This window comes from Eriocheir sinensis, chromosome 45 (assembly GCF_024679095.1).
Source record: "Eriocheir sinensis breed Jianghai 21 chromosome 45, ASM2467909v1, whole genome shotgun sequence".
Lineage (NCBI taxonomy): Eukaryota > Metazoa > Arthropoda > Malacostraca > Decapoda > Varunidae > Eriocheir > Eriocheir sinensis.
The window spans coordinates 6,329,468-6,342,654 of record NC_066553.1 but is presented as its reverse complement, the minus strand read 5'-3'; the positions used below and the strand labels follow the sequence as shown (position 1 = coordinate 6,342,654).

The 13,187-nt window shown below is 44.6% G+C and overlaps 1 protein-coding gene across 3 annotated transcripts in view; it reads right to left on the bottom strand.

Moving 5' to 3' along the window:
* LOC126980680 (uncharacterized) overlaps positions 1-13,187 on the bottom strand; it is a 98,353-nt gene that overhangs the window by 35,775 nt on the left and 49,391 nt on the right. For 2 of the 3 annotated variants that reach the window (XR_007733458.1, XR_007733457.1), the window contains exon 1: positions 8,243-8,391. The exons of the other annotated variant lie outside the window; for it this stretch is intronic. The gene's annotated coding sequence lies outside the window, so the exon portion shown is untranslated. Of the gene's footprint in view, positions 1-8,242; positions 8,392-13,187 lie in introns of those variants that run through there. 3 annotated transcript variants of the gene reach the window in all.

Here is a 13,187-nt window from a genome sequence, read left to right as displayed (position 1 = left end):
ATCCTTTAGTGACTAACGAAGCCCATCAACAAACGCCAATGGAAACTTGTTCCTGGCCTCCTCTGGGACGTCGGCACATGGAGGAAAAACGTGGAGTGGTTGTGAAAAAAAACTTCAATTTACAGGGTGAAAATTCGGAAAGAACGCAAGACCTTGAACGAGGACAGAAAACACTTACAAACCCTCGAAAGTTCAAGAGTTGACAGCATCATTTACATAGACACTTCAAACTGACTGGCCGGAAAAAGGGAGCGAGAGATGAACCCCGTCAGTGAGGAAAAGGAAGGGAAGAAGGACGGCTTGAGGGGTAGAAGAGTCGCCTTGAGCTGTAGGGAAGCGGCCGGCAAAGGGGACCGACCAAGGCAGTGGAAAGGGAAAGAGGAATAGCGGACGGGAAGGGGAACTAGATACATCAGAGGAAGAAACAAATTTTAAAAGCGGGGGTTCACGAGTCTCCGTAGGGTGAGGGGCTATGAACTAATGGAACTTTAGGGGAGGAGATAACTTTATTCAGGCACTCCTCCCTCCAACCTTCCCTTCCCTGTAAGATTTCTCTCTCCCTGGCGCCACGTTCACATTCATCCCTTTCCTCTTATTCCTTTCCCTTCCCCTTTACCTCCCACCTCCCTACCTCTGTGTGTGTGTGTGTGTGTGTGTGTGTGAGGTGGGGGGGGGGTGTCGGTGTGTGTGTCCCATTACTTCCATTAGTCCGGGTGATTGCAGGAATGTTTGCTGTTCCCTTTCATGACAAACAGTTCAATACATGGACGCAGAGTTGTTGGCGCAATATATATCCGTATTAAAGACCTGCTTATCGATACCTGGGAAAACGTGGTGAACGCAAATTCTGGTAACCCGGATGTCAAACGCCCCATGTGTTACTAGACAATGTATTCATCCTCACAAAGGGTTCAAAGGCTGAGGTGATGGAGATGAACACCGTGGCAACGCACATCTATAAACTGTGACCCAACTTTACCTTATTTTGGGGAGAGAGAGAGAGAGAGAGAGAGAGAGAGAGAGAATGTTAAACGGTTGTGTGTTAATAATAAAATTCCCTTGTCAAGAAGCTGATACTCTGGACTAGGCGGCGAACATTTAGCGAAGGAGGAATACGCTTTTTACCTCTTTTTCAGCTCATCAACCATACTGATTACACGGTCTGTTATCCTCCTGTGTGTCGTGTCAGCTAGAAGTACAGGAGGTCAGGTGAATGTACATCGTGATTACGAGGATTATATCTCGAGAACGTGGTGCTGTGTTCTCGGTTAGGAAAATTAAAGAAGACGGATAACAAGCACGATAAAAGAAAATGGAAAAGAAAACACGGGTACATGATGGCTTCAATATATTGGTCCCTACTGTCTTTCATCATCTAGGTTGATTTTTTTTTTAATATCTATTATATATATTTAACATCCCTGCTTTAAACGTCGTCGTGTTTGCATCGTCACCGTCTCCTCAACGTGACGGGTCGCGGTCATTCGGTGGCCAGTTACGTGATTTGAAACATTTGGGTTGGCAAGCACTAAGTCTATATACACCAAGTCAAGTCCGAGGCCGAGGCGTGGTTTATTCGTGACACTGCTTGGAGCCAAACTAGAGAATGTAGAAACAGGGATTTAGAGAAAACGAAGAAAGGCGGACTAATTTAAATCAATCACCTCAACATGCCCTCCCTCACACCCCACACCGCCCTTTGTAGTCATTGAAATTACAGTCACGCAATAGCACAATAAAAAGACACATTTTTCGTCAGTGGCTTGCCTGAACGCGCTGTGAAAGAAGGCGAGAATGCACATGCGGAGTGCACATACGGCCCCAACTTTAGTCGCCCCTGAACTGGCGGGTATTTTTTTATTTATTTATTTATTTATTTATTTATTTATTTTTTTTAGCTCCAAGTTGCGTCATCCCGCTGCTCCGCCCCAAAACCGCCTCCTGCGCGTACCGGTCGCAGTTTTGAAGCAGAATGACTTGACTTGGTATATATAGACTTAGGGTAAGCATGAATTCAGGCGGAACAAAGACGAATAATGAGCTAGAGCAGCGTTGCCAACTTATCGTACGCATCCCATTGCCTTTTCGTAGTTTCTGACATATAACAATTGAGAAAATGAAAGAAAACCATCACTACTTAATATTTTCAGCGATAACTTTAATTTTCTATCGTGATTTGTAAAGGTACGAGAGTTTTAGGAATGAAAATGATAAAAATACGATGTTCAGAGTACGACAGTTTGGCATCGCTGGGCCAGAATGTGGAGCCTCAGCCTGATGGGGTACTTTAACGCTGGCTACGTGTACTACCGTTGCCAGACTGTCGTACTCAGAGCATAGTATTTACCGGTTTCTGACGCCTAACTATTGCCAAGAAACATCAGGAATTAACTATTTTAACGATAATTATAAGTGTATCTGCTTATTGGGGTCCACGAGACAGTTTTGGGGTCGGAAGTCGGTAAATATAAGAGGCTGAGTGAGACAATCTGGCAACTTTGACGTGTGCAGTGGTAATTAGGAGTGGAGGAAGGGAGGTGGTTGTGAGGCGGTGGAGTAGTGAGATGCGAAGGGCGCTAAGCCTAACCCTAAGGTGAGGAAATATAGGAGTGAAGGGTGAGAAAAAGAAAGGCCACGTATAAGTTGTAGTTATTACAGAAAACGCAAACGTGAAAGAGCCGATTAGAACACGGTGAGAACCTTAATGAATAAATACACATATAGAATAATGAATGAAGTCGATCGAACTGCTGCACTGAACATGTTTGAATTATATGTAAGCTAATGAATAATGAAGGCAATTCTCTCGGCACGACCCTCATTTTCGTTACCTTTTTATTCCTGACACCCTCGACTCCGCAGCCATTTTTCTTATACAATGGTGACACCGTCCATTCATTCTTCCTTTGCTTTGTGTATTTGTACGGGGTCGCTATAACAACACTGTTCAGTCCTTAATATCTCTCAGCCGTAAATTATCATATTGACCCTCCAGGCACACACATACCTGAGTGTCGTAAGACGTACTAGAAGAGAGAGGGAGAGGGTGTGGCTAAACGAAAGAGAAGAAAAAGAAAAAGAAAAAAAAAGGATAAAGGAAAAAAAGAAAGAAGTAGCATCAGAAAATAAATAATGATAATAATAATAATAATAATAATAATAATAATAATAATAATAATAATAATAATAATAATAATAATAATAATAATAATAATAATAATAATAATAATAATAATAATAATAATAACAGTACTACTAGTTTTTCTTTTTCTTTTACTACTACTACTAATTATTATTATTATTATTATTATTATTATTATTATTATTATTATTATTATTAGTAGTAGTAGTAGTAGTAGTAGTAGTAGTAGTAGTAGTAGTAGTAGTAGTAGTATAGAGATAAAGTAAAAATACTAATATGTAAGGGGCCGTATTACTAAACATTTCGCCGCCCAAGTTCACATATTTGACAAGGCGTTCGTAGGAGTTTTGGGGCATTTCCAGGAGCAGTTTTATGACCCTGGTGGTAGTGTGACCCTTCTTCTGTACCGTGAACTTAAATAAACACTCATTACAACTCAACCGATCCCCTCTTTGACCCTTAGAAATACTGATGTGAGAAGCGAGTGTGTCTTATAATACCGACCTAGTAAGAGTCCTCGGCCGGGGAGGCAACGACGTCACCGCACGATTCGATTCCAATGCTGACACATCACTGACTGGTACGATGATTTATAAAGCGTTCCACATTTCTTACACCTTTCCACTGGTCTCTTTCTCACGTGTCGGAACCGAGGCCAGAGTGCACACGTGGTAGGGTCGCGGTGTCGGTCCCTCACACGGCGGACGGAAACACTCGCCGCTAAAAAAGAAAAAGGAACAGAAAAAGAGGCGGAACACAGCGACGTTATTCACGCGCTGACCAAACGGACACATGTATTAGGTGTACTTTATCGCCAAGTGCCATGTCTGCTGCAATATTTTACCGCTCCCCTCCCCCTCCCCGCCCCCCTTCCCGTCTCTCTCTCTCTCTCTCTCTCTCTCTCTCTCTCTCTCTCTCTCTCTCTCTCTCGTATCTTTCACAGTTCTTTTTCTTTTTCTGCCAACTGCGGTGGTAAACTAGCGAAGATAGAAGTAAAATAAAAAATAATTAAATAAATATGCTGGGATCCCAAAACTATGGAGATTGAGAGAGTAGGGGGAGCGAGTCCAGTGAAGTTTAAGACCGTGGACAGTCAGAGCAAGGCAGTGAGTAGGAATGTTAAAAAGGCCGGAAACTTTTGATTTATCTAACAACGGATTAGTGATTCTTCATTTAACGACCACAACTCCCGCAGCAACACACAACAGCCGCCTCAGTCTCGCAACACTCACACGCCACAACGCACGACAACATTACGTACCGAAGAAATAATCGCATCAGGCTGTTCCTTGCTGGTGGTTTCTGTACTTCCCTTGGTCTATTTCATCCTGTCCCTTTCTGAAAAATCTATTGCTGCTGCCATTGTTGCCCCGCTGTTTCTTCCTCCTGCTTAATAACCCTTTTTCTTCCTCCTCCTCCTCCTCCACGAAACATTCACTCGCCGCAACACAACCGCCTCAGTCTCGCAACGCACACCCTGCAACACACAACAGCCGCCCCCTACCATAAAACACACGCCATTTCATAACATCCAATCTACTCAAGCAATACTCACACGCCGAAAAATATGTAACAAATCCGGACTTTTTTAATTAATACGCAAAAAAAAAGGAGGAGGAGGAGAATAAGGGAGAGGAAAAAACAGGAGAAAGAGGAGGAGGAGGAGGATAAAAAGTAGGGTGAAGAAAAATTTATGGAACAAGAGAAGGGGATGGGGGGGAGGGGCAGGCAGGAAAGGGGCGGGGTACAAATTGAAGGGAAACACAGGAACCACTAGCAAGGAACAAGCCTGAAAACAAGAGTCCTTATTCGATACATACTGCTCCTTAGAACCGGATAATGACAAAAAAAGGAAAACAGATGAGTAAAGGAAAGCCGAGTGATATAAAAGAAGGATAGCAGAAAGCGTACAAGGAATTCGTACGATATCTCCAACTCGCAGATATTTGCAAAGATTACGAGAAAAGTTGTTGTACAGAGCTCTTATTCCCTAACGCTGTATTGATCTATAACATGACGTGATATATACATGATCAAATAAAATAAAAATAGCATTATCTCTCTAAGTTGGTGAAAATAATCCAGTTTCGAATTAGAAGGGAGAGCAAGTCATTTAAGGGCGACTGGTGTGGGAGTACGTCATGAATAAGATAATGTTAAAGCAAGTACGGAATATACTTTGGGAAATGAATGAGCACCAGGTGGCGATGACTCCGGGCGAGGGAAACTGAGGCAGAAAACTCCGCGTCCGGGTGCATGGGAAAAGCTGACGTGAGGAGGAATAGAGGTGAAGGAAGCCCGCGGAGACGAGGAGGATTAAAGAAGGGCGCTGCCAGGCTGCCTTCCTAATGGGCTCATCTCAGGCTTGCCCTCGGGGACTGAGCCTCGTTGCTTTATTTCAACATTTTGTGAGCTGTTTTCTCTTCATGATGTTTATTCGACGTTACGCAACGGCCGATAAATAATAGTTCTTAAGATCGACCTCGTTAAAGATAGTAGTGTGTCTTCCTAAAATAATGTTTGCTTTATTTCAACATTTTGTCAGCTGTTTTCTCTTCATTATGTTTATTCGACGTTACGCAACGGCCGATAAATAACAGTTCTTAAGATCGATCTCATTAAAAATAGTCGTGTGTCTTCCTAAAATAATGTTTCAGCACAAACAAAGTGAACGAGTGTGTATAGAAAACAAATAACAGTCGACGTACATCGGAACTTTTGGCGTGGCTAAGGGACCGTGTGTTTAGCTTCCCGTTGACATCATTGACCCTCCTCATTTTTCCTTATATTTTCGCCTCCACGAGGCAACACACACACACACACACACACACACACACACACACACACACACACACACACACACACACACACACACACACACACACCGTTCAAGGACTACTCCAGCACAATAACAAGAAATGAAAAATATTAACGCCCCAAACCTTTCTCTACATGTCACTATTGCTGTGATGTGATGGTGTCGGAGGTATTGCCTTTACAACGGCAGTATCCCTTGTGTCATCCTCGCCGCCACAGCCTCTGCTCGTCACCTGCGGGTATCACGGGAGGCGACTAGACAACTTTCCTCCGCCTGGTTCTCCCCACCTCTCACGCCCGCATCCAACTTGCTGTCATATAATGTGCCTTGATAACTGCCTAAACCTAACCAATCCTTACGTAGCGTTTGACAATGAGGAAAAGTATGGAGAAATCTCAACTCGGCGTGATGCGCTACATACAGAAGCACTATATATTGCCTTCCCTTCCCGCACAACGGTGCTCCGGCTGCCGGAGTCTATGTGCCACCTGTAGTGTAGCTTTCCCAGTCCATCCCGCTGCTTGATGAGGTGCAGCAGCGCGAAACACCTATGAAGGCTGCCCTGTGTATTTCCAGCTCGCTGCCGTTGATGCTGACGCTGTTGTCCTTGGCGTTGTTTCGACAGTGACTTTCAACAACGCTGTCTTTGGTAGCCAAGACGAATTGTGTTATGAAACGTGTGACACCACGGCAGTTTAATATCAGCATTATCAGCACTTCATATTGCTTTTTTATGTCAGATAAACAAGCAAATAAATACAATACATAGGTAAATGATAAAACGTTACTTTTAGACAGGAAAAGATTTAACATCCGTCTTTTCGTTTACGCTACGCAGCAGCTGCCTTGACGCCTCCTTCTTGGCACTCGCCTGGCTGGTGATCGTTCCTCCAGCTACTTCCTCGCAGAGTAAATGTGTGATTACTGGACCACATAGCGGATCATGGATGGCGTGCCTTCACGCTCCAGACTCCTTAAAAGCCTAGTCATGCCTAAGAGCTTAGGTGATCTATGTTCGTGAACCAGATTGCTTGCCTTTTTTTTCATTAACTCGTTTTATGGCAACCTACAGGAGTTTAAAATGATGTATATGAAATGCAGGAACTAGCCACAGTACGTAATCTGTAGAAGGATAAGTTACCGGTACTGCTATACGCTACGAGCTGTTCCAGGCAACCAGCTACAAGTTCTGTAAATACTTGAGGTATTTTCCACAGTGGGAGCAACTGATTATCCGGCTCCTAATTAATGTTACATAAGCTTATCCTGGATACGCGATGCACAATTTTTTAACGTTGACGCGCGGTGATTGGCCGGCACACTTTCCCTCCAGGCCAGGCTTCCCAGGACTCTCACCCTTTAGTAACAGTTTTATTTAGATTCCCCGAGAGAGCATTATTTTCTTTGCACAGATGTATTTCCCAAGGCAGTAGAGAGTCGTGTGATGTTAGCTAACAGAACAGAACACTTCTTTCTAAAATGTTTACCGTTCAGTTTTTAGATTCTGTTCCCTCACGACTACTTTCATAATGATAGAAAACTACGGACAAAAATACTGTTGTTTAAAAGGCAAGCGCGTATACAGATTGGTCTTTTAAAGTGAATAGTTTCGCAAAAAAGTGTTGATATTTGTCTAAACATACCCTTCCACGTACTCATCTTGTTAAATATCTCGATGCTGTGATAATCAGCGGGAAAACGTTTCTACAGGATCACGTAAAGGCTGTATCGTAATAAGTTTCTGTACCGAAAACTGGCTACAAACCAAAATACAGAAAAAAACTCAAATGCTCTGATTATAGTGACACAGTTGAGCTGAAGTAACACTGAGAAACACGGGTAACATGGTGTGTGTGTGTGTGTGTGTGTGTGTGTGTGTGTGTGTGTGTGTGCGCGCGCGTTGCCTGACTACCTCCTCCTGCGCGTGCACGCCCGGTAAAAGTATCCATTGCCTCACCAAACCTACCCAGTACCCACACCACCTCTTGCCTTCACTGTGCGACCAAAACGCTGGGAAGTTAAATAGGCAACAGCGTACGTCCGGTAGCCTATGGTAAAACTAAGAACAAGCGTAATATCATTTACACACAAACACACACACACACACACACACACACACACACACACACACACACACTGCCTAATCTTTTCTCAGGTGTCTGATAGTGGGGTTTTTTTAGTACAATGACAAATAATCCTCCACTTGTCACGTTTACAAGTGGATGGAAAAAACAATAAATGAATCTAAAAAAAATTAAAATCACGGTAACGAGTCCACTTACCAGTTGCTGGCGTGGCCTCTATTCCGTCCAGTGGCTCAGGGTCCAGCAGGGTCGCGGCTGTGGATGACGCGGGCGTAGACGGACAAACACACATGAAAAAAAGCTCACTATAAAGTCCCACCACCACCGCAGCCTGGCAGCTACTACGGCCTCTGGCTGAGGGTTCCCTTCCCTCCCACTCGCTCATGCCGCCTGAGCCGAGTAAGTGCCGGACACAATGCTTCGGAGTAACGACACGGCGATATATATGAAGTATGTTATGCATTTTACAATAACAGTAACAGGTCAGTACACACAACTCACTCATAATGGATCAAAAATAAATCAGGAGTGTCAGTAAATAGTCTAATAACACTGGAACAGCAATATTCACAAACTACAATGCAATTTCACTACACTTCGAATCTAAATTTGAAACAATGTTCGATTCTCAGTCTGAGCCACAGGCGGGGCCAGCCAGAGTGACATGCCGTCAAGTAAGGTGTGGCAGGTCTTGTTCTCTGTTCCTTACACGGGGTCCTGCAGGCTATTTGTGTCCATCTGTACAATGGAGCCTTATCCTCGTCAGCGTGCACCTTCCATTGAAGTCTACAAGACACTCTGAGCCTGGTGTTCGCGAGCAGCAATGCCCAAAAACTACTCGTGTGGCTGACTTTAAATTTCATTGATAATACATAACCATGTAATGATTTACTGCATCGATTATACTTATGCATTTATTTTAACTATTCATTATATTATCTTATATTCTAAAACCAAACACTAGTGCGCTATCCATACCATATAACTACACATACAAAATACACTGGTGTTCTTGTATTCGCCATAAGCTAACACCTTCGTTTTTTTTTGTTTTTTTTCATTTTAAAATTCATCCCTTCAATTTCTCACTTCGTCGACCATACACGCTTCGTGCTGTCGTCTGTCAGTACTTTTATTGATTACTTCTTCCGGAGCTTGAAAAAAAAACTCATGGCCGGAATCTTATCGTTTCAGTGCTCTCAAACTTCCTCTTTGTGAAGCAACATCGATCTTTATTTCTTCACACACATGCATACACGGTCCAGTGTTATGCAAATCAACAGTCTGATTCGCGTAGATGCAAATCATGTGTTCAAACCAAGGTCTGTCACATCCCACGACACAAACGGATGCAAATGCGCTCATATGATACCCCTTCGTTGTTGTTAACAGACCCTGAATGAAATACACGGGTAACGCGTCTTGAAAGGGACTTACTAAATGAATCACAATATCCATTCCAACAGCACAACAGAAAAAAAAAGCCAATCACCGCAACAACACATTAACATTAACGACACGAGTTTCTATTCACCCAGCAAACCCTTCAGCACAATCATTAAATATTATGCATTAATAGTAACTTACACCTGCGTTGTTTTAGAAACTGATGGAACTGAGGTCGTGGGGATGGTTGAAAGGTTGCTGTTATTGTTGTTATTGGTCTACAGTATCTTATTGTTGCTTTCATGTTGGTTGTGGTGTGGTGGTGATGTTGGTTGTGGTGTGGTGGTGATGTTGGTTGTGGTGTGGTGGTGATGTTGGTTGTGGTGTGGTGGTGATGTTGGTTGTGGTGTGGTGGTGATGTTGGTTGTGGTGTGGTGGTGATGTTGGTTGTAGTGTGGTAGTGATGTTGGTTGTAGTGTGGTGGTGATGTTAATTGTGGTGTGGTGGTGATGTTGGTTGTGGTGTGGTGGTGATGTTGGTTGTGGTGTGGCGGTGATGTTGATTGTGGAGTGGTGGTGATTTTGGTTGTGGTGTGGTGGTGATGTTGGTTGTGGTGTGGTGGTGATGTTGATTGTGGTGTGGTGGTGATGTTGGTTGTAGTGTGGTGGTGATGTTGATTGTGGTGTGGTGGTGATGTTGGTTGTGGTGTGGTGGTGATGTTGATTGTGGTGTGGTGGTGATGTTGGTTGTGGTGTGGTGGTGATGTTGGTTGTGGTTCGCTATTTCGGTGTGACTTGCGGAAGTGAGCAAACACGCTATAGTACATGGCACCTACAGAAATATCAGTAGCAGGAGTGGCAGCAGCAGGAGTGGCAGCAACGAGTAGAATAACATAACTATGGAAGGCAGATAGATATAAAAATGATCTGGGCGGACAGGAACCTGAATATTTATGTACACCAAGTTTATCCATATGTCTTACAGTCTCCTCTTAAAATATCGAATTTTCACTTTTTTCCGTCACTTTCTTATTTGCCAGAATCCTTTATTTTCTCACTTCTCCCTTCCCCTTATAAGCCATTCTCGTTTTCCTCTCCTCTTCCCCTCCATTTTTTCCTCCCCCTCCATTCCCGCTCAATTCTCGCCGGTGCTGCTGCTGCCCCGCCTCCATCCCAGTCTTCATCCTTTCTGTTATTTTATTTCCCTTCCCTTCCCTTAGTTAGCCTGTCAGTCACACTCTCTGCTAATTTGGAGTAAGGGGTGAGATTCCAAGTTATTATTATTCCATTGGGGAGGGGATGGGTCAGCAGTTAGCGTGCGGCAGGACACCGAGGATATGGCTCAAGGGTCATATTTTAAAACATTTCGTCGCCCAAGCTCACATATTTGACACGGGTTTCGTTGGAGTTTGGGGCATTTCCAGGGGTAGTTTAATGACCCTAGTTGTAGTTTGAACCTTCCTCCATACCAAGAACCTAAGAAAACACTCATGATAACGCAATTGATGTCCTTTTTCGCCTTTTGAAATATTGATGTTAGAGGCGGGAGCGTCTGAGAATACCGACCCTAGTCCCGCCCGGCCCTACAAACTGACGATTTTCAGTCACCGCCGAGTAGTCTAAGATTACCCATATGTAACGTCAGCTGTGTGATTAACATGTGATCAATGCCACCACAACAATTACCAAGAGACAAAAACTCATTAAGGACTCATTTTACCTATTAATATTACGCCAAAAATGTTTATCGTCGCTTCGTCCCGTATACAGAACTATGGAGAGACGAGGGGAAGAGCCGAGCCCTCAAGCTTGCCGTCACACGACCACACCACCACCACCCCTTCCATCACCTGCATAACAAACAGAGGCTAAATATATCATCACGACCATCATTACCTCCCGATAACCAACACTCTTACCAAGAATACCATAATCATGGGATTCATTGCCACTACCACAATCATCACACACACCACCAACACCATCATCACCGCGGTGGCCATTACTTCCACCACCGCCGTCATTCCTCGCACGGCAGACCCAGCACACGCCCATTGATCAACCCTAAACCTTCACAACTCTCAGTCGCCGTGCGTCACTACCTAACCACCATAGCACTCACCCACCCACCCAGTCCTTCCCACTACGCCCAGGCTAGGCAGACACCCACCCGCACAGGTATTATGCCTTAACCATACATCATCCCCCATGCTAACTAGCCAGCCAGACAGACAGACAGACATCCACCACACAGCCCTTCTAGACAACCAGCCAGCCAGACAAAGAGGTAGCCATACAACTATACATTACAGAGAGACACCCAGACGGCCAGCCAGACACCACACAACACTCTCAGCCAACCAACCAGTCAACCACTTATGCTTCTAGCCAGCCAAACGGACAGACGGCCAGCCAGCCCCAGCAGAGCACTTTCAGCCAACCAGCCAAAGAAGTAACCATACACCTATACATTCCAGACAGACAGACGGACGGACAGCCAGCCACCACACAGCACATCCAGCCAAACAGCCACTCAGCCAAAGAAGTAGCCCCACATCTATATATTCAGGCCAGCCATCCACACACCCACTACTGCCATACTTCATCGCTGAGGAGCGACAGAACAATAATTGATTGTGACTCAGAGTGTTTCAACGCATCAAGCAGCGGGCAACTTCATTAGCTGTTTTCGGAGTAACAAACTATTTTCTCTTTAAGGCCCGCACGGTGTGTCCAGATTAATTATGATTTCATGTGTGTGTGTGTGTGTGTGTGTGTGTGTGTGTGTGTGTGTGTGTGTGTGTGTGTGTGTGTGTGTGTGTGTGTGTGTGTGTGTGTGTGTTATTTTATTTACGAGATTGTCTCGACTACAGCCATCTGTGTTGGAGCTCTCTTCGTCATGCGTTCTATCGGTTAATGGATTTTAATATTTTATTTGCAGTCCTTGCCGCTTGTGCTGCTTGTCTTACTGTATGACTGTTAGACATGGAGTCTGAACAGTGACTTGGAGAGGCGTGTGGAGCCTTCGGTGCCTAGTGCCTTCGCAGGATCATGGGGTATCGCTGGAATGACTTCATGTCGACCAGCGACTACTCCGTGAAACTGAATCGAAGTTTGTTACCAGCTTAGTTCGCGAACGCAAGCTCCGGCTATATGGGGACGTGGCACGCCTCGCGGACGTCGATCCTGCTCACATAATTGTTGCTGTACCAGACAACCCTGAGTGGAGGAGACCAAGGGGACGCCCACGTAATTCATAGGTGGGGCAAGTCGATCGCTCCTGCCTGGAGGGACTTGAGGTGGACAGGGCAGCTGCATGGGAAGCGGCCTCTTGGAACACCTATCGTTCCTCCATTGTCCCGCTCCAGGACACACCGTAACATTCCTTCTCTCTTCCTCTCCATACTTCTTATATTTACCTATTCCCTGGTCTCCATTTCAACGCCCGCTTTAATCCTTCCCCATAACTCCAGAGCACCCGTGATCATTCTTATCTCTCAATCAGCTCAACGCGTCTCCCCGTCACGACAGTCGCTTCTGCTTTTGCTCATGACACTCGCCCACCTTTCCCTCCTGTCGCTGTACACGGAAATACTTAATTACCTCGACGAAAACAACAAACAGAGCACTCATGTTTGCCAAACGAGTGCCGCTGAACAATAAACTTCATGGTATTTTTACTAAGCTGACAAGTACTTAGTTTTAATGAGCTGGATAACGAGACCGGCAATTATTTTAAAAGTGCCGTCTGAATATCT